At 42.0% G+C, this 22500-nt stretch overlaps 1 protein-coding gene and 1 long non-coding RNA gene across 2 annotated transcripts in view; one reads left to right on the top strand and one right to left on the bottom strand.

The window, feature by feature from the left end:
* Nucleotides 1-8146, bottom strand: part of LOC120560257 — an 8945-nt gene extending 799 nt beyond the window's left edge. Inside the window, exons 1-2 of the long non-coding RNA XR_005639464.1 lie at nucleotides 7965-8146; nucleotides 1569-1643 (exon numbers count right to left, since the gene is read on the bottom strand). This is a non-coding gene — a long non-coding RNA (uncharacterized LOC120560257). The remainder of the gene's footprint in view (nucleotides 1-1568; nucleotides 1644-7964) is intronic.
* The window catches only part of LOC120561107 (rapamycin-insensitive companion of mTOR-like), a gene marked incomplete in the record, with an annotated part of 83377 nt that overhangs the window by 36099 nt on the left and 24778 nt on the right, over nucleotides 1-22500 (top strand).

Raw genomic sequence — 22500 nt, 5'->3', positions numbered from 1 at the left:
CCCCCCCCCAGACACACAGAGTGATGTTATTCCCATGTGTTGAACTGGAACATTTTATCTGCGTCACAAGTCTACAGACCAGTGTGTGTGTGTGTGTGTGTGTGTGTGTGTGTGTGTGCTGGTGTGTGTGTGTGTGTGTGTGTGTGAGTATAATAAAGTGTGGACTGATTGCCACACTGAGGGCTGTGAGTCAGAGTCTGAGTAGAGTACATAGTGTTGTTATGATGTAAAATAAAACCAGCCACTTGAGTCTGGAAGTCCAAAACTTAACAGCAGAATTAAAGCTGTTTACAGCCTGGAACAGACGGAGGTTTGGGTCTCTACCGCTCAGTTCATCCTCCACGAAAACTGTGTTTTATAACTCACTCGTTTCAGTTATAGTCAGGCTTAAAGTTCTCCATAATTAAGAATCAAAGTCAGGGATCATTAGGACCTTTTTGATTTCAAAAGACAATCGTAGACACAATGGACCCACAGACATTGGTACTGCGATGTAATCTGGTTTCTCTTAAAGGTCCCATTGCATGAAAATGTCACTTTATGAGTTTTTTTTTTAACATTAATATGAGTTCTCCCAGCCTGCCTATGGTCCCCCAGTGGCTAGAAATGGTGATAGGTGTAAACCGAGCCCTGGGTATCCTGCTCTGCCTTTGAGAAAATGAAAGCTCAGATGGGCCAATCAGGAATCTGCTCCTTATGAGGTCATAAGGAGCAAGGTTACCTCCCCTTTCTCTGCTTTGCCCGCCCAGAGAATTTGGCCCACCCATGAGAGAGAGACATCATGGCTTTCAAACGAGCAAAGTGGCAGTTGGTCAAGACCACACCCCCACCCTCCACCTTGTGTGTATTAGGGGGACCACTACGGTCTATATAAAAGAGACTCCAGATACAGTATTAGGGGACCACTAAGGTCTATATAAAAGAGACTCCAGATACAGTATTAGGGGACCACTACGGTCTATATAAAAGAGACTCCAGATACAGTATTAGGGGACCACTAAGGTCTATATAAAAGAGACTCCAGATACAGTATTAGGGGACCACTACGGTCTATATAAAAGAGACTTCAGATACAGTATTAGGGGACCACTAAGGTCTATATAAAAGAGACTCCAGATACAGTATTAGGGGACCACTAAGGTCTATATAAAAGAGACTCCAGATACAGTATTAGGGACCACTAAGGTCTATATAAAAGAGACTTCAGATACAGTATTAGGGGACCACTAAGGTCTATATAAAAGAGACTTCAGATACAGTATTAGGGGACCAATAAGGCCTATATAAAAGATACTTCAGATACAGTATTAGGGGACCACTAAGGTCTATATAAAAGAGACTTCAGATACAGTATTAGGGGACCAATAAGGCCTATATAAAAGCTTCCAAAGAGCACCATGTCAAGGAGACTTTGTCCACATTTTGTACAGTCTACGGTAACATAATCGTATCCAAAGAGTCTTGGAACTCGCCATCAACACCGGAGACAGATATAGCGATATACCGACCAGAAACAAATGTGTGTCAAGTCAACACTACAAGCTGTAACGTGTGTGAGTAGCTGTTACCTGGTAGAGTTTCTACTTTGATTTCAGGGCTGACCTCTTCGCCGTCAGGGAACGGGAGACTCTCCGGCACCTCGTCTGCAGGAGGAAAGAAATAAAACCTGTTACAGGTTGAACAGAGGCATTATTTAGAAATAAAACCTGTTACAGGTTGAACAGAGGCATTATTTAGAAATAAAACCTGTTACAGGTTGAACAGAGGCAATATTTAGAAATAAAACCTGTTACAGGTTGAACAGAGGCATTATTTAGAAATAAAACCTGTTACAGGTTGAACAGAGGCATTATTTAGAAATAAAACCTGTTACAGGTTGAACAGAGGCATTATTTAGAAATAAAACCTGTTACAGGTTGAACAGAGGCATTATTTAGAAATAAAACCTGTTACAGGTTGAACAGAGGCATTATTTAGAAATAAAACCTGTTACAGGTTGAACAGAGGCATTATTTAGAAATAAAACCTGTTACAGGTTGAACAGAGGGAATATTTTGCTGATTCAGCAGCATTCCCACTATTGTTATTCGGTTCTTTATAAACTTATTCTTAATTTTATTATTATTCCGTATGTTTTTTGGCTCTCCGTAACCCACTGCATACTTTCAGCTATTAAAACCATTCAACTTTTCAAATGTTCAGCTCTTTCAGCTAATGATGGGACTTCTTCAACTTTTTTCTACTATTTATACTTTTTTAAATATTAAGACATTTTCAGGTAATTCATTTCAACTTTCATCTTTGACAGTATTACAGTTCAGCTTCCAGCTTTTCTAACAAAGTATTTTAGCTCTTCGCTTATTTCGGTAACGCAGTTTAGCTTCCATCTCTGAACATTTTTCAGATTTTTCAGCAGTGCAGTGCAATGCATTTGAGCTTTAAGATTTTTCATACAATTTGTTTCATATTTCTGCATATGTGAGTCATCATCAGTTAGAAAATATACTCAGACCTCACAATGTTCTACATATTTTGTCATTTTTCAACTTTTGAAGCCAACAGTTAAGTTTAGCGTCAACTTTTAACTTTTTAATTAAATTCATACTTACATACGATTTCCACTTTTTCTACTACTCTCACTACTTCAACTTCTTCTTACGGATTTAAGCTATTCACCCAGTTTAGCTTTAGCAGTTCAGCTATTCAGCATTCCCACGCATTTTCTGCAGGAAATGCTTTTTCTAGTTTAGAAATAAAACCTGTTACAGGTTGAACAGAGGGATTATTTGTGTGTGAGAAGCAGACGGAGGAAACAGGAGACTGTGAGTGGAAACGTTGGGAGAGCAGAGGCACAGCGGGCTGGAAACATGTCAGCGCGGTCCAGACAGAGTCGACGCAATGTTTCCTAAATCTGAGCCGACGGAAAAACTACTTGAGTCACTGCTGACTTCAGGGGGACGGAGGCCTGGATTTTAGGATAATTATTTATCAATGAATGGACAGAATCACTGGAGTTCTCTCAAAAGCTCGTCGTTTTACTTGCAAGTAGAGTCAGTTTTACAGCACTCACAGCATAAGTACAGAAAACGACTGAAGATGTGTTCACAATAGAGTCTTTTTAAAGACTTTTCAACTCTTTTATATAGGCCTTAGTGGTCCCCTAATACTGTATCTGAAGTCTCTTTTATATAGGCCTTAGTGGTCCCCTAATACTGTATCTGAAGTCTCTTTTATATAGACCTTAGTGGTCCCCTAATACCGTATCTGAAGTCTCTTTTATATAGACGCCCTAGTGTTCCCCTAATACTGTATCTGAAGTCTCTTTTAATATAGACCTTAGTGGTCCCCTAATACCGTATCTGAAGTCTCTTTTATATAGACCTTAGTGGTCCCCTAATACTGTATCTGAAGTCTCTTTTATATAGACCTTAGTGGTCCCCTAATACTGTATCTGAAGTCTCTTTTATATAGACCTTAGTGGTCCCCTAATACTGTATCTGAAGTCTCTTTTATATAGGCCTTAGTGGTCCCCTAATACTGTATCTGAAGTCTCTTTTATATAGACCTTAGTGGTCCCCTAATACTGTATCTGAAGTCTCTTTTATATACATTACTTTACATTACGTGTCATTTAACTGACGCGTTTATCCAAAGCGACTTACAATCGTTACATATCAGAGGTCACACACCTCTGGAGAAACTAGGGGTTAAGTGTCTTGCTCAGGGACATATTGGTTGATGTATCGCAGTGGGAATCGAACCCGGGTCTTCCACACCAAAGGCATGTGAGATATCCACTGGTCCCCTAATACTGTATGCAATAAAGTGACATTTTCATGCCATGGGACCTTTAAAGGAGTCAAGTTAGTTATTCAGCTTTCATGATTAACACACGAAAGACAGAAATACTAAAACACAGAAATACCAACGTGACATAATTACTTTGCGTAAACATATGTAAACACCCACTTTCTAAAGCCAAGTAGTGTGTTATCTGTACGCATTTTGAGCGCCGTATACAGCAGATGGGTTGGGTTTAGGACATGCAGGACATGATCCCCGGTCTCCTGGGTGAAAGTCCTGTGTTGTTTGACCCATCCTCCAACCTCCCTACGCAGATTTTCGCCCTTTCATACTACTCGCTACAGCATCAATTCACGCGCAATCACAAGGTGATAAAAAGGTGATTAGCTGAAGTTTGTAGCTGTAATGCTTCCGCTCTCATTTTAATGCAACACAGCTCAACAGCACCACAAATTACAGCCTCCAAAATCAGTTTCAACAAAAACCTCCTCCTTAAAATGTCTGAAGGAAGGGAGAAGGGATTTTGGGGGCACCACTAACATTTCACATGCACTTACAGGCTGAAGATGGAGGGTTGAGGTTTAGAGGGTAAAAAGTGAAGGAGTTTGAAGTCAAATAAAACATAGTCTGGATCAACAGAAGCACATTTCCAGGATCACTGCCTGACATACGACATGTGTTTGCTGTTCTCAAACTCTGTTCTCTTCTGGAAGCAACAACAAACCTAGAGCCAACGAGCTACACGCTGAAAATATCAACTTATGAAGAAGATCTGTATGGTGCAACAAGACAGACCTGCTCGGTTCTTTCAGGGAATGATTGTAAAGATTTACAAAGAATATGTTTAGGTCATTTCCTCTCTAACTGGGATGTTTTGGGACTGATTGGTGGGATTGCTGTGGACAAAGTACGCACGGAGATACTGTAAGGAATTCTGTCCAAAAGACAGGCCCGAAATAAGGCCCTAAGGCCTGTCATATCTGACTCCAATGTATTAATTCCCTGCGCCTTCTTACATCGGACTTAAGTTTACCAGAACACAAGGATCCATCTGAGACGAAGAGTTCAGTTAAGCAAATTTACTGAGTCCAGCATAAGAGTTACAACACAGCTGTGGGTTCACAAACAGAGACTAAGTTTCCCTGGTGTGGTATCTTTAATAGCGATGCTGTGGTGATGTATGAAGAGGAATCCGCTGACTCTGTTCTTGCTTGTAAAAGTTTATTACATCAAGAATTCAGCATCTATTTACGAGCTTGTGCAGAAACTTGGAGAGACGACAGACCTGGTCCCAAAATAAGTCGCTCTAACATTCTGCTGTTGAAACACGGTATATATGCTCTGGCATGGTGTAACATAAGACATAGTAATGTCAGGGGGTAAGGGCAAGAATTGAACAAAGCCCATATAAGCCTCTAACAGAGACATACGTTAAACTCATAAATCTTCAGAGAGCAAATTCCATATAAGCTCTTAACAGAACAAGAATAGAGCAAAGTTGTAAAACTTCATATACTACACTAGCAACAGACATGAAGTCAGAGCTCGGTCCACCAGGATCTCGGTTCGAATGAACTCCGATCTGTTCTCTCCCTTAAGCTTTTATCTTCACAGACAACTTCCTCATCTGTTCTCTTGACTTTAACTGTCTTTTCCTGTGTTTCTGCTTATCTGTCTGGAATAAAAAGGCTTAAACTATAGTTAAAGGTTAAGCTTAACCTTCTATGTGTCAGAGACATTTCCTTGAACCACTTCATCTATGACTGCACACAGCTAATATTCTACAATACACTGGTAAGAGCCAATGAAGTTTAACCATGTATCAGCTAATTTAAATAGCTCACGTTACTGTATTATAATAAATTATAATGTTCCACCAGAACAAGTTCCTTCCTGAGACTATTTAGCAGAGCCATTGTCACTCAGTTTGTTTCTCCTATCCCAGAATGCATCTGTGGTGTAGCCAGACCTTCCTTCGCACCGCTGTGGAGATACAGCTGGCAGTGGGAGACTATAATGCAACAATAACGGATCATCTTATTCATGTTTGACAAACATCCTCAGAGACAACTGTAGAAATATTTTATTAACAAAATGTGTGCATGTGCTCGTTGTAAGAGAGCTGTGTTAGTCATTGAGGAAGTGGTTAAAAGTACTCCGGGTGTCCTCTGATGCACAGAAGGTTAAGCTTAAATCATACAAATACAGTAGTTTAGGCTTTTATGGCGTAGAGGGGCATTGTTTGAAGGTTGTGAGAACGGAAGAGGAAGTTGCACCACACAGAGGCCCCGACCTTGGTGTGTGTGTCTGAGAAGATATCAGTTTCTGTCTAGAAACTACATTACATTACATGTCATTTAGCTGACACTTTTATCCAAAGCGACTTACAGTTGCTATATATGAATAGCACATAATGAACACCACAGTCAGCTGATACCTCAACACCCCATGTCTTGTTTTTAAATGTCCGTATGAATGTCTCTTTGTAACTGGAGCCTTGTCAAAGACAATTTTCTGGAACCCTTGTGTAACAGACAATAAAGTATTATCTTATGTTATCTTATCTATGTCAGAGGCTGCGCACCTCTGGAGCAACTAGGGGTTAAGTGCCTTGCTCAGGGACACATTGGTTGATGTATTGTAGTAGGAATTGAACCCAGATCTCCCACGCCAAAGGCATGTGTCATATCCACTGCACCACCACCACCACCCACCCAGAAACTAGAAGGCACCCCCCCTCCCCCCTGCCCCTGTCAGGATACGATAAAAGCTTGAGGGAGAGAACAGATCAGGGCTCATTTTCAGACGCTTGGTGGACCAGCTCTGAATTCATGTATGTTGCTAGAGAAACTTAGATGCTGTTTGTGAACCCACAGCTGTGTTAAAACCTTTTATGCTGGACTCAGTAAACTTTGGTTAACTGAACTCTTCATCTCAGATTGATCCTTGTGTTCTGGTAAACCTAAATCTCATTAAACAAGGCCCGGGAATTAGGTAATTGGAGTCAGATTTATCTGGCCTTAGGGCCTCATAGACCTTTTTCACGGCAGACATGTTGACATGTCATAGTAGGAACAGCACAGGTGTATTCAAAACCATTAATGATGGCTGCATTCCACTTAGGAGAGACCCTGGTATTAAACCATTACTGATGGCTGCATTCCACTTAGGAGAGGTCCTGGTATTAAACCATTACTGATGGCTGCATTCCACTTAGGAGAGGTCCTGGTATTAAACCATTACTGATGGCTGCATTCCCTTAGGAGAGCCCGGTATTAAACCATTACTGATGGCTGCATCCCACTTAGGAGAGCCCTGGTATTAAACATTACTGATGGCTGCATTCCACTTAGGAGGTCCTGGTATTAAACCATTACTGATGGCTGCATTCCACTAAGGAGAGACCTGGTATTAAACCATTAATGATGGCTGCATTCCATTAGGAGAGACCCTGTATTAAACCATTACTGATGGCTGCATTCCACTTAGGAGAGACCCTGGTATTAAACCATTACTGATGGCTGCATTCCACTTAGGAGAGGTCCTGGTATTAAACATTACTGATGGCTGCATTCCACTTAGGAGAGGTCCTGGTATTAAACCATTACTGATGGCTGCATTCCACTAAGGAGAGACCCTGGTATTAAACCATTAATGATGGCTGCATTCCACTTAGGAGAGGCCCTGGTATTAAACCATTACTGATGGCTGCATTCCACTAAGGAGAGACCCTGGTATTAAACCATTACTGATGGCTGCATTCCACTTAGGAGAGACCCTGGTATTAAACCATTACTGATGGCTGCATTCCACTTAGGAGAGACCCTGGTATTAAACCATTACTGATGGCTGCATTCCACTTAGGAGAGGCCCTGGTATTAAACCATTACTGATGGCTGCATTCCACTAAGGAGAGACCCTGGTATTAAACCATTAATGATGGCTGCATTCCACTTAGGAGAGGTCCTGGTTTTGTACATGCTGACTCCCTGAAATATCTTACTGGGACACTTAATGGAACTGAGCCATCTCAGCTGTGCTTTTCCTGCTATGACAAGTCAACATGTCTGCTGTGAAGAAGGTCCATGTTGGGCCTGTATTTTAGACATAATTCCCACTTCAAAACTCAGCGGGGGAAGGGAGGGGGGAGTGAAACTCACATGTGGCGTCCCAGTAATCGGTGTCATCTGTTTTCCCATCACCCTTTGGGGCCAGTGGCGTTGGCTCAGTCACGGGAGCGTACGGGTCTTTGTTGTCTGGCGTCCAGTAGTCATCGTAGGCATCGGGCGCCGGAGAGGTCGGCTCTCTCTCGTCTGGTCTCCAGTAGTCGTCGTAGTTATCGGGCGCCTACGGTGACGAGAGAGGACTTCACTAAACTGATCTGATCCTCCTTCAGGCTCATGTAACTCTGATCCTGATCTTTGGTTATATCATTTACACCATAAAATGCAGCGCTGCCACGGAAAACCCAGACAGACAGAGAGACAGAGAGACAGAGAGACAGAGAGACAGAGAGACAGACAGACAGACAGACAGAGAGACAGAGAGACAGACAGACAGAGAGATAGACAGAGACACAAACAGACAGACAGACAGACAGAGAGACAGAGAGACAGAGAGACAGACAGACAGAGAGACAGAGAGACAGAGAGACAGAGACAGACAGACAGAGAGACAGAGAGACAGACAGACAGAGAGATAGACAGAGACACAAACAGACAGACAGACAGACAGACAGAGAGACAGAGAGACAGAGAGACAGACAGACAGAGAGATAGACAGAGACACAAACAGACAGACAGACAGACAGAGAGACAGAGAGACAGAGAGACAGACAGACAGACAGACAGAGAGACAGAGAGACAGACAGACAGAGAGATAGACAGAGACACAAACAGACAGACAGACAGACAGAGAGACAGAGACAGAGACAGAGAGACAGACAGACAGAGACAGAGACAGACAGACAAGAGATAGACAGAGACACAGCGGGCGGGGGGGGGGGGGGGGGGGGGGGGGGGCGGGGCGGCCGAGAGGGGGGGGGGCGGCCGGGACCCACGCCGACCCGCACGCAGGGGGGGGGGCGCGCGGGGGCCCAGCAGCTTCAGGTCCATCCAGCGTTTCCTTCTGGGGTCTGAAGTCTTTCATGGAAAACACTTCTCTCCCCTCTGTTCTTATTATCTCTTCCTCTCTCTCTTTCTCTTTTTCTTTTATCCTTTTTATTATATTATTTATTATATACTTTATATATATATATATTTTATATTATATATATTAATTATTTATATATTTTTATATATATATATGATTTATAATATATATATATTTGTATATGTATATATGTTATATATATATATGTAATATATGTATGTGTATATGTATGTATGTAAAATATGTGATGTGTATGTAATATATGTTGATATGTAAAATAATAGTGTGTATAATATATGTATAAAAATATGTGATGTATATGTATATGTAAAAATATGGTGTAAAATATGTGAGTGTGTATGTATGTGTAATGTATGTTGTATGTGTATGTATGTATTATGTTGATTGTATATGTATGTAATATGTGTAAAATATGTTTGTGTATGTATATATATGTGTAAAATATGTGGTGTATGTGTGTATGTATGTGTAATATGTGTGTATGTATGTATATGTATGTGGTGTATGTGTTGTATGTGTATATGTATGTGTGTGTATGTGTAAAAATAATATGTGTAATATGTGTTGTGTATGTATGTATGTGTAAAATAGTAGTGTGTGTAATATATGTGTGTGTGTATGTGTATATGTGTTATGTAAATATGTGGTGTGTATGTGTAAAAATAATATGTGTATTTATGTGTGTATTTATGTATGTAAAAATATGTGAGTGTGTAATATATAATATGTGTGTAAAATATGGGTGTATTATGTGTGTATTGTATATGTGTATATGTATATATGCATGTGTATGTGTAAATATGTTGTGTATGTGTATGTATGTATTGTGTGTATATGTATGTATGTATGTGTTTATGTGTATGTAAAATATATGTATGTATGTATATGTGTATGTATATGTATGTAATATATATATGTGTGTATGTAAAAATATGTATTATGTATATGTAAAATATGTGTGTATATGTATATATATGTAATATATGGAGTGTATATATGTATATATGTGTATATGTTATTATGTATATATGTATGTAAAATATGGCAATTAATATGTATAATATTATATGTGTCATATGTGTATATATATATATATATATATATATATATGCATATATTGTTATAATTATATATATATATATCCTTAAGGTGTTGAATGTTTGTCAGATGGTATCGGTCGGCTCGTTTTGGTTTCAGAGTCATGTGGGTGGCTGTGTCTCTCTTGCTTTTCTCCTTTCCCTTTTCCGTCGGGGGACATCGGTTATCGGATCCCTGGGCTGAGGCTGGGGGGGCGTGGGCCCGGCCTCCCAGTAGTCTTCGTCAGGTTTCCAGTAATCATCGTCTGACAGAGAAACACATCGCTCATATTTACAAGGTACCCCCAGGCTTCCACTATGGGGACATCTGGGTTTGTGTGTGTGTTTGTGATGTGTGGTGTGTGTGTGTTGTATGTTGATGTGTGGTGTTGATTGTGTTATGTGTGTGTGTGGGTTTATTATGTGTGTTGTGTTGTTTGTTGTGTGTGTGTTGTATGTATTATGTGTGTGTGTGTGTTGGTGTTGTGTTGTTTGTGTGTGTGTGTGTGTGTATATATGTGTTGTTATGTGTGTGATGTGTGTGTGTGTTATGTGTGTGTGTTGTGTGTTTTGTTATGTGTGTGTGTTGTGTGTTGGTGTTGGTGGTGTTGTGTGTGTGTGTGTATATTGTTTGTTGTGTGTGTTGTGTGTGTGTGTTTGTGTGTGTGTGTGTGTTGTGTGTGTATAATTGTGTGTGTGTGTGTGTGTGATTCTGTGTGTGTGTGTGTGTGTGTGTATGTATGTATTTGTGTGTGTGTGTGTGTGTGTGTATCTGTGTGTGTGTGTGTCTGTGTGTGTGTGTATCTGTGTGTGTGTGTGCTGTGTGTGTGTGTGTGTCTCTGTGTGTCTGTGTGTGTATCTGTGTGTGTGTGTGTGTGTCTGTCTGTGTGTGTGTGTGTGTGTGTGTTATCTGTGTGTGTGTGTCTGTGTGTGTGTGTGTGTATCTGTGTGTGTGTGTGTGTGTGTGTGTGTGTGTGTGTGTGTGTGTGTGTGTGTGTGTGTGTGTGTGTGTGTGTGTGTCTGTGTCGCTCACCAATATCAGGATATTGGTATTCTGTGTACGGCTCAGGTTCAGTCGGGGGTTCAGTCGGGATCTCTGGAAGCAGCAGAAGGACTCAGGGTTAGTTTTGGTCAATACTGAAATCACGATTATTACTCGCTGACTTATGGAAAGATGTTGCATTGAAACAAATCAACAGTGAAAACACCATTTACATTACATTACAAAACACCTTCAACTGTGACATTTCCTTTCATACTTAAAAAAATAGGTAACACTATATTTGATGGGGTGTGCATAAGACTGGCATGTGACTAATGCTACAGTGTGACATGTGACTACAGCTACAGTGTGACATGTCACTACTGCTACAGTGTGACATGTCACTACTGCTACAGTGTGACATGTCACTACAGCTACAGTGTGACATGTCACTACAGCTACAGTGTGACATGTCACTACTGCTACAGTGTGACATGTCACTACTTCTACAGTGTGACATGTCACTAATGCTACAGTGTGACATGTGACTACAGCTACAGTGTGACATGTCACTAATGCTACAGTGTGACATGTCACTAATGTTACAGTGTGACATGTCACTACAGCTACAGTGTGACATGTCACTAATGCTACAGTGTGACATGTCACTAATGCTACAGTGTGACATGTGACTACAGCTACAGTGTGACATGTCACTAATGCTACAGTGTGACATGTCACTAATGCTACAGTGTGACATGTGACTAATGCTACAGTGTGACATGTCACTACAGCTACAGTGTGACATGTCACTAATGCTACAGTGTGACATGTCACTACTGCTACAGTGTGACATGTGACTAATGCTACAGTGTGACATGTGACTAATGCTACAGTGTGACATGTGACTAATGCTACAGTGTGACATGTCACTAATGCTACAGTGTGACATGTGACTAATGCTACAGTGTGACATGTCACTACAGCTACAGTGTGACATGTCACTACTGCTACAGTGTGACATGTCACTACAGCTACAGTGTGACATGTCACTAATGCTACAGTGTGACATGTCACTACTGCTACAGTGTGACATGTGACTAATGCTACAGTGTGACATGTGACTAATGCTACAGTGTGACATGTGACTAATGCTACAGTGTGACATGTGACTAATGCTACAGTGTGACATGTGACTAATGCTACAGTGTGACATGTGACTAATGCTACAGTGTGACATGTCACTAATGCTACAGTGTGACATGTGACTAATGCTACAGTGTGACATGTCACTACTGCTACAGTGTGACATGTGACTAATGCTACAGTGTGACATGTGACTAATGCTACAGTGTGACATGTGACTAATGCTACAGTGTGACATGTCACTAATGCTACAGTGTGACATGTGACTAATGCTACAGTGTGACATGTCACTACAGCTACAGTGTGACATGTCACTAATGCTACAGTGTGACATGTCACTACAGCTACAGTGTGACATGTCACTACTGCTACAGTGTGACATGTCACTACAGCTACAGTGTGACATGTCACTAATGCTACAGTGTGACATGTCACTACTGCTACAGTGTGACATGTGACTAATGCTACAGTGTGACATGTCACTACAGCTACAGTGTGACATGTCACTAATGCTACAGTGTGACATGTCACTACAGCTACAGTGTGACATGTCACTACTGCTACAGTGTGACATGTCACTACAGCTACAGTGTGACATGTCACTAATGCTACAGTGTGACATGTCACTACTGCTACAGTGTGACATGTGACTAATGCTACAGTGTGACATGTGACTAATGCTACAGTGTGACATGTGACTAATGCTACAGTGTGACATGTCACTAATGCTACAGTGTGACATGTGACTAATGCTACAGTGTGACATGTGACTAATGCTACAGTGTGACATGTCACTAATGCTACAGTGTGACATGTGACTAATGCTACAGTGTGACATGTGACTAATGCTACAGTGTGACATGTCACTACTGCTACAGTGTGACATGTGACTAATGCTACAGTGTGACATGTGACTAATGCTACAGTGTGACATGTGACTAATGCTACAGTGTGACATGTCACTAATGCTACAGTGTGACATGTGACTAATGCTACAGTGTGACATGTCACTACAGCTACAGTGTGACATGTCACTAATGCTACAGTGTGACATGTCACTACGCTACAGTGTGACATGTCACTACTGCTACAGTGTGACATGTCACTACAGCTACAGTGTGACATGTCACTAATGCTACAGTGTGACATGTCACTAATGCTACAGTGTGACATGTGACTAATGCTACAGTGTGACATGTGACTAATGCTACAGTGTGACATGTGACTAATGCTACAGTGTGACATGTCACTAATGCTACAGTGTGACATGTGACTAATGCTACAGTGTGACATGTCACTACAGCTACAGTGTGACATGTCACTAATGCTACAGTGTGACATGTCACTACTTCTACAGTGTGACATGTGACTAATGCTACAGTGTGACATGTGACTAATGCTACAGTGTGACATGTGACTAATGCTACAATGTGACATGTGACTAATGCTACAGTGTGACATGTGACTAATGCTACAGTGTGACATGTGACTAATGCTACAGTGTGACATGTCACTAATGCTACAATGTGACATGTGACTAATGCTACAGTGTGACATGTCACTAATACTGCTGTGACATGTCACTACAGCTACAGTGTGACATGTCACTAATGCTACAGTGTGACATGTACTAATGCACTAGTGTGACATGTCACTACTTCTACAGTGTGACATGTCACTAATGCTACAGTGTGACATGTCACTACTTCTACAGTGTGACATGTCACTACTGCTACAGTGTGACATGTCACTACTTCTACAGTGTGACATGTGACTAATGCTACAGTGTGACATGTGACTACAGCTACAGTGTGACATGTCACTAATGCTACAGTGTGACATGTCACTACAGCTACAGTGTGACATGTGACTAATACTACAGTGTGACATGTCACTAATGTTACAGTGTGACATGTCACTACTGCTACAGTGTGACATGTGACTACAGCTACAGTGTGACATGTGACTAATACTACAGTGTGACATGTCACTAATGTTACAGTGTGACATGTGACTAATACTACAGTGTGACATGTCACTAATGTTACAGTGTGACATATCACTACAGCTACAGTGTGACATGTGACTACAGCTACAGTGTGACATGTGACTAATACTACAGTGTGACATGTCACTAATGTTACAGTGTGACATATCACTACAGCTACAGTGTGACATGTGACTACAGCTACAGTGTGACATGTGACTAATACTACAGTGTGACATGTCACTACAGCTACAGTGTGACATGTGACTAATGCTACAGTGTGACATGTCACTACTGCTACAGTGTGACATGTCACTAATGCTACAGTGTGACATGTCTACAGCTACAGTGTGACATGTCACTACGCACAGTGTGACATGTCACTACAGCTACAGTGTGACATGTACTACAGCTATAGTGTGACATGTCACTACTACAGTGTGACATGTCACTAAGCTACAGTGTGACATGACTAACTGCTGTGGACATGTCACTAATGCTACAGTGTGACATGTCACTAATGCTACAGTGTGACATGTCACTAATGCTACAGTGTGACGCTAATGCTACAATGTGACACGTACTACAGCTACAGTGTGACATGTACTACAGCTACAGTGTGACATGTCACTACTGCTACAGTGTGACATGTCACTACAGCTACAGTGTGACATGTCACTACAGCTACGTGTGACATGTCACTACAGCTACAGTGTGACATGTCACTACTGCTACATTGTGACATGTCACTACAGCTACAGTGTGACATGTCACTACAGCTACATTGTGACATGTCACTGCGGCTGTGACATGTCACTACAGCTACAGTGTGACATGTCACTAATGCTACAGTGTGACATGTCACTAGCCCCAGTGTGACATGCTACCTACAGTGCTTGACATGTCACTATGCTACAGTGACATGTCACAACAGTGTGACATGTACTACAGCTACAGTGTGACATGTCACTAATGCTGCGTGTGACATGTCACTACAGCTACAGTGTGACATGTACACTAATGCTAGTGTGACATGTCACTACAGCTACAGTGTGACATGTCACTAATCCTACCAGTGTGACGTAATCTACAGCTACAGTGTGACATGTCACTTCAATTACAGTGTGACGATGCTAATGCTACAGTGTGACTATGCTTTGCAGCTACAGTGTGACATGTCACTACTGCTACAGTGTGACATGTCACTAATGCTACAGTGTGACATGTCACTAATGCTACAGTGTGACATGTCACTACTGCTACAGTGTGACAAGTGACTACAGCTACAGTGTGACATGTGACTACAGCTACAGTGTGACATGTCACTACTGCTACAGTGTGACATGTCACTACTGCTACAGTGTGACATGTCACTACAGCTACAGTGTGACATGTCACTACTGCTACAGTGTGACATGTCACTACAGCTACAGTGTGACATGTCACTACTTCTACAGTGTGACATGTCACTACAGCTACAGTGTGACATTTCACTACTGCTACAGTGTGACATGTGACTACTGCTACAGTGTGACATGTCACTACTTCTACAGTGTGACATGTCACTACTTCTACAGTGTGACTACGCTACTCGGCTACAGTGTGACATGTCACTACAGCTACAATTGACATGTCACTACTGCTACAGTGTGACATGTCTACAGCTACAGTGTGATAGTGACTACTTCTACAGTGTGACATGCGACTGCTACAGTGTGATCATGTCACTACAGCTACAGTGTGACATGTCACTACTGCTACAGTGTGACATGTCACTACTGCTACAGTGTGACATGTCACTACTGCTACAGTGTGACGTGGCTACAGCTACGGTGTGACTATGCTACTACTGGTGTGACATGTCACTACAGCTACAGTGTGACATGTCACTACAGCTGCATTACATGTCACTACTGCTACAGTGTGACATGTCACCACTGTGGCATTACGCTACACAGTGTGACATGCTACTCTACAGTGTGACATGTACTACGCTACAGTGTGACATGTACTACTTCTACAGTGTGACATGTGACTACTGCTACGGTGTGACATGTCACTACAGCTAATGTGAGCCTACTTCTACAGTGTGACGTACGATGCTGCTACAGTGTGACATGTCACTACAGCTACAGTGTGACATGTCACTACAGCTACAGTGTGACATGTCACTACAGCTACAGTGTGACATGTCACTACAGCTACAGTGTGACATGTCACTACTGCTGTGACATGTCACTACAGCTACAGTGTGACATGTGACTACTTCTACAGTGTGACATGTGACTACTGCTACAGTGTGACATGTCACTACAGCTACAGTGTGACATGTCACTACTGCTACAGTGTGACATGTCACTACTGCTACAGTGTGACATGTCACTACTGCTACAGTGTGACATGTGACTACAGCTACAGTGTGACATGTCACTACTGCTACAGTGTGACATGTCACTACAGCTACAGTGTGACATGTCACTACAGCTACAGTGTGACATGTCACTACTGCTACAGTGTGACATGTCACTACAGCTACAGTGTGACATGTCACTACAGCTACAGTGTGACATGTCACTACTGCTACAGTGAACTATGCCTACAGCTACAGTGTGACATGTGACTACTTCTACAATTGTGACTGGGACTACTGCTACAGTGTGACATGTCACTACAGCTACAGTGTGACATGCGCTACGCTACAGTGTGACATGTGACTACTGCTACAGTGTGACATGTCACTACAGCTGTGTGACGTATGCTACTGCTACAGTGTGACATGTCACTACTGCTACAGTGTGACATGTCACTACTGCTACAGTGTGACATGTGACTACAGCTACAGTGTGACATGTCACTACAGCTACAGTGTGACATGTCACTACTGCTACAGTGTGACATGTGACTAATACTACAGTGTGACATGTCACTACAGCTACAGTGTGACATGTCACTACTGCTACAGTGTGACATGTCACTACTGCTACAGTGTGACATGTCACTACTGCTACAGTGTGACATGTGACTACAGCTACAGTGTGACATGTCACTACAGCTACAGTGTGACATGTCACTACTGCTACAGTGTGACATGTGACTAATACTACAGTGTGACATGTCACTACAGCTACAGTGTGACATGTCACTACAGCTACAGTGTGACATGTCACTACAGCTACAGTGTGACATGTCACTACAGCTACAGTGTGACATGTCACTACTTCTACAGTGTGACATGTCACTAATGCTACAGTGTGACATGTCACTAATGCTACAGTGTGACATGTCACTAATGCTACAGTGTGACATGTCACTACTGCTACAGTGTGACAAGTGACTACAGCTACAGTGTGACATGTGACTACAGCTACAGTGTGACATGTCACTACTGCTACAGTGTGACATGTGACTAATACTACAGTGTGACGTAATGCTGGCTACAGTGTGACATGTCACTACAGCTACAGTGTGACATGTCACTACAGCTACAGTGTGACATGTCACTACAGCTACAGTGTGACATGTCACTACTTCTACAGTGTGACATGTCACTAATGCTACAGTGTGACATGTCACTAATGCTACAGTGTGACATGTCACTACTGCTACAGTGTGACAAGTGACTACAGCTACAGTGTGACATGTGACTACAGCTACAGTGTGACATGTGACTAATGCTACAGTGTGACATGTGACTACAGCTACAGTGTGACATGTCACTACTGCTACAGTGTGACATGTCACTACAGCTACAGTGTGACATGTCACTACTGCTACAGTGTGACATGTCACTACAGCTACAGTGTGACATGTCACTACTGCTACAGTGTGACATGTCACTACTGCTACAGTGTGACATGTCACTACTGCTACAGTGTGACATGTCACTACTGCTACAGTGTGACATGTCACTACTTCTACAGTGTGACATGTGACTACTGCTACAGTGTGACATGTCACTACTGCTACAGTGTGACATGTCACTATAGCTACAGTGTGACATGTCACTACAGCTACAGTGTGACATGTCACTACAGCTACAGTGTGACATGTCACTACAGCTACAGTGTGACATGTGACTACTGCTACAGTGTGACATGTGACTACTAGTCTATATCCACCATGTTCCACTTCAGGGATTGCTCCGGTGTCGCAGGAAATTTCACCGGATGCGTGACACACTTGTTACCAAAAAGTCTAATATTTGGAGAAATATGAATTGGACAGCACTAAACAAAGTGAGTCCCGTTGTGTTCTGACCTGTGGTGGTAGGCGGCAGAGTCGTGGTCGTCTGTCTGTCTTTCTTCTTCTTCTTCTTGTCAGTTTTGGGCTTTTTTGTGGCGTTTGGATCCTTTGGCTCTTTGTTCTTCTTCTTGTCCTTCTTTTTCTTTTTGCTTTCATCTGGCGCTCTCCTCACCCTCTCCGAAGTAATATCTGGAAAACAAGAGACGAGAGAGGATTTTACTAAACTGATCTAATCCACCTTCAAGCTTATGTAACTCCGATCCTGATCTTTGGGTTATATCATTTAGAAGCAACGTGAGAGTTAAATTACACCATAAAATGCAGCGCTGCCACGGAAAACCCAGACAGACAGACAGACAGACAGAGAGACAGACAGACAGATAGACAGATAGACAGACAGAGAGACAGACAGACAGACAGACAGCTTCAGGTCCATCAGCGTTTCCTTCTGAGGCGGTCTGAAGTCTTTCATGGAAAACACTTCTCTCTCTCTCTGTCTGTTCCTGTCTGTCTCCCTGTCTCTCTGACTTTGTCTCTCTGTCTCTGTCTGTCCCTGTCTGTCTCCCTGTCTCTCTCACTTTGTCTCTCTCTCCATTAGTTGTGCTCTGTTGACCACACTTCAGTTTTAACCACACAGAATCCGTCCAGTCAGTATCACCTTCAGTGAGACTCGTAGTGTGGGCTGATGCGGACTACATTTAAAGCTCAGTTAGAAAGCTCCAGAAAGAGACTGTCCTCTCCCCGAAACACGCCCACATAAGTCCTTTATTCAAGGCACAAAATCCTGGCGCGCCAGCGAGATCTACGTTAGAGCGGGAACGGCAGGGGGCCTTAAGGGAGAGACGTCAAGGAGTGCGAGCGGTAACGGAGAGGAGCGTATGAGAGAGGAAAAGGGCTTAAACCTTACAGCATATGTTGCAGCCACAGACTGTATAAAAAGAGTTCAGCTCAGTGTTTCCATTTCAGCTCAGTGGGAGAGTCTCTACTGAGTGTTGCTGTCATTTAGGGCCACGCTGGTTTCTCTCCTCTCCGATGATCCATTCCACAGACAGAAAGTAGAGCTGCACCGATTACAACTTTCTAGGCCAATTCTGATTTCCGATTAGGAAAATCAGGCCGGCCGATTTTCTAACCACTTTACAGCACACACACAAATATGTATTTTCTATCTTTTCTTTAATAGAACATGTGTTGAACAGATAATGGATCACTATATAATAGAACTATATAAATGACTCCTGGTGTGGGACATTCACACACATCTAAAGACCAATGCTAGAACCATTTCCTTCTTTTCACATCCAATATCACACTAAAGAAATGTGATTCTGGTTCTTGGTGTGGTCCCTCCACGCCCTACTGTCTCCTTGCAGGTGTTGCATATTGTAAACTTGTTATCTTCTGCTCACATGCTGAAGAATGTCCAAACAGTTGCAGGTTAACTCACCAGGTTCCCTACATGTGGGAGAATAGCGCCGCTCTGTTTTAGGCTACCGAATGTGCACGCAGGCTGAAATTCAACCATTCAAGCTATAAACAGAAGGAAACTCCGCTAGCTGCTAGGCTAATGTGCAATGCTAAACACCGCATTTATAACATTAATGTGTCTACCTCAGCTGAGAACGGAGAAATGTCTTTACCTTTACTACACGATAGGAATACCAGACATTACACAGGTACTCTCGCATATATACAAAGCTCTCCCCAACTCGCCAAAGGTCTGATTTGCTCCATTTTGATGATAAGTTATGTTTTCAAAACCTTGAATCCATGTAAGACACAAGGTCATCAGACACAATCCATGGCATCAGACACAATCCATGTCATCAGACACAACATGCACATAGGGTGACCAGATGAGAATGGGTAAAAGAAACTGTCTGTCTTATGAACCCGAAAATACAAATAAAAAAATCATTAAAATCATGAACTCAAATGATTACGGGAATTACATGAACAGTTTTTAATGTTCAATCAGACTAGAACTACTCCAGAGTCTGCTCTTGAAACTTTGCTCTAATTAGGGCAGGATTCGGGATTCGGGACAACTGCTTGGATTTCGGGGACTGTCCCGAATTTTTTGGGACGTCTGGTCACCCTACGTGCACACGTGCAGGCCAATGTGTTTTTGCGGTGATGTCGGTGACGAGCTCAGACTCGCGGTAGGCGCCACGTGATCACGGTACTGCAGTAATGCGGTAATTACATAATGCGGTAATGAGGTAATGAGGTAATGAGATAATGCGGTAATGAGGTAATGAGGTAATGTGGTAATGAGATAATGAGATAATGAGGTAATGAGGTAATGCGGTAATGAGGTAATGAGGTAATGAGGTAATGAGGTAATGAGGTAATGAGGTAACGGTAATGAGGTAATGAGGTAATGAGGTAATGAGGTAATGAGATATTGCGGTAATGAGATAATGCGGTAATGAAGTAATGCGGTAATGAGGTAATGCGGTAATGAGGTAATTAGGTAATGCGGTAATGAGGTAATGCGGTAATGCGGTAATGAGATAATGCGGTAATGAGATAATGCGGTAATGAGATAATGAGGTAATGCGGTAATGAGGTAATGAGGTAATGAGGTAATGAGGTAATGAAGTGTATCGGTAATGAGGTAATGCGTAGTAAGTAATGAGGTAATCGGTAATGAGGTAATGAGGTAATGGGTAATCGCGGTAATGAGGTTATCGGTAATGAAATGTCACGTTAATGAGTAATAAGGTAATGAGGTAATCGCGTTAATGAAGTGCGGTAATGAGGTAATAAGGTAATGAGATAATGCGGTAATGAGATAATGCGGTAATGAGGTAATAAGGTAATGCGGTAATGAGGTAATGAGGTAATGAGATAATGCGGTAATGAGATAATGCGGTAATGAAGTAATGCGGTAATGAGGTAATGAGGTAATGAGATAATGCGGTAATGAGGTAATGAGGTAATGCGGTAATGAGGTAATGCGGTAATGAGGTAATGCGGTAATGAGATAATGCGGTAATGAGGTGAGAGGTAATGAATGTCGTTAATAAATATGTGTTAATGAGGTATGCGGTAATGAGATAATGCGGTAATGAAGTATACGGTAATAATTATGCAGTAATGAGATAATGCGGTAATAAATGTTGATAATGAGTAATGAGTAATGAGGTAATCGGTAATGAAGTATCACGGTAATGAGGTATCGGTAATGAAGTAATTGTTAATGAGGTAATGCGGTAATGAGGTAATGAGGTAATGAGGTAATGCTGTCTTGAGGTAATGAGGTAATGCGGTAATGAGGTAATGTATTAATGAAGTATCTGGTAATGAGGTAATGAGGTAATGGAAATATGGTAATGAAGTATGCGGTAATAAGGTATCGGTAATGAGGTAATAGAGGTAATGAAGATATTGCGGTAATGAGGTAATGTGGTAATGAGGTAATGACGGTAATGAGTATCTGTAATGAGTAACTGAGTAATGAGGTAATGAGGTATCACGGTAATGCGGAGTAATGAGGTAATGAGGTAATGAGGTAATGAGGTAATGAGGTAATGAGGTAATGTGGTAATGAGGTAATGAGGTAATGAGGTAATGCGGTAATGAGGTAATGAGGTAATGCGGTAATGAGGTAATGCGGTAATGAGGTAATGAGGTAATGAGGTACTGCGGTAATGAGGTAATGCGGTAATGAGGTAATGAGGTAATGAGGTAATGTGGTAATGAGGTAATGAGGTAATGAGGTAATGAGGTAATGAGGTAATGCGGTAATGAGGTAATGAGGTATCTGTTAATGAGGTAATGAGGTAATGCGTAATGAGGTAATGTGGTAATGGAGGTAACGAGGTAACGCGGCAATGAGGTAATGAGGTAATGAGGTAACGCGGTGTATCGAGGTACGCGCAATTGAGTAACAATGAGGTGCAATGAGGTAATGAGGTACGCGGCAATGAGGTAATGTGGTGAATGTGGGTAATGAGGTAATGCGGCAATGAGGTAAATGAGGTAACGCGTAATGAGGTAATGAGGTAAATGAGGTAATGCGTAATGAGGTAATGAGGTAACGCGTAACGCGTAATGAGGTAATGATACGTAACCGAACCAGCCAG

Source organism: Perca fluviatilis, chromosome 6 (assembly GCF_010015445.1).
Source record: "Perca fluviatilis chromosome 6, GENO_Pfluv_1.0, whole genome shotgun sequence".
NCBI lineage: Eukaryota > Metazoa > Chordata > Actinopteri > Perciformes > Percidae > Perca > Perca fluviatilis.
This window is presented reverse-complemented; position numbering and strand designations above follow the sequence as displayed.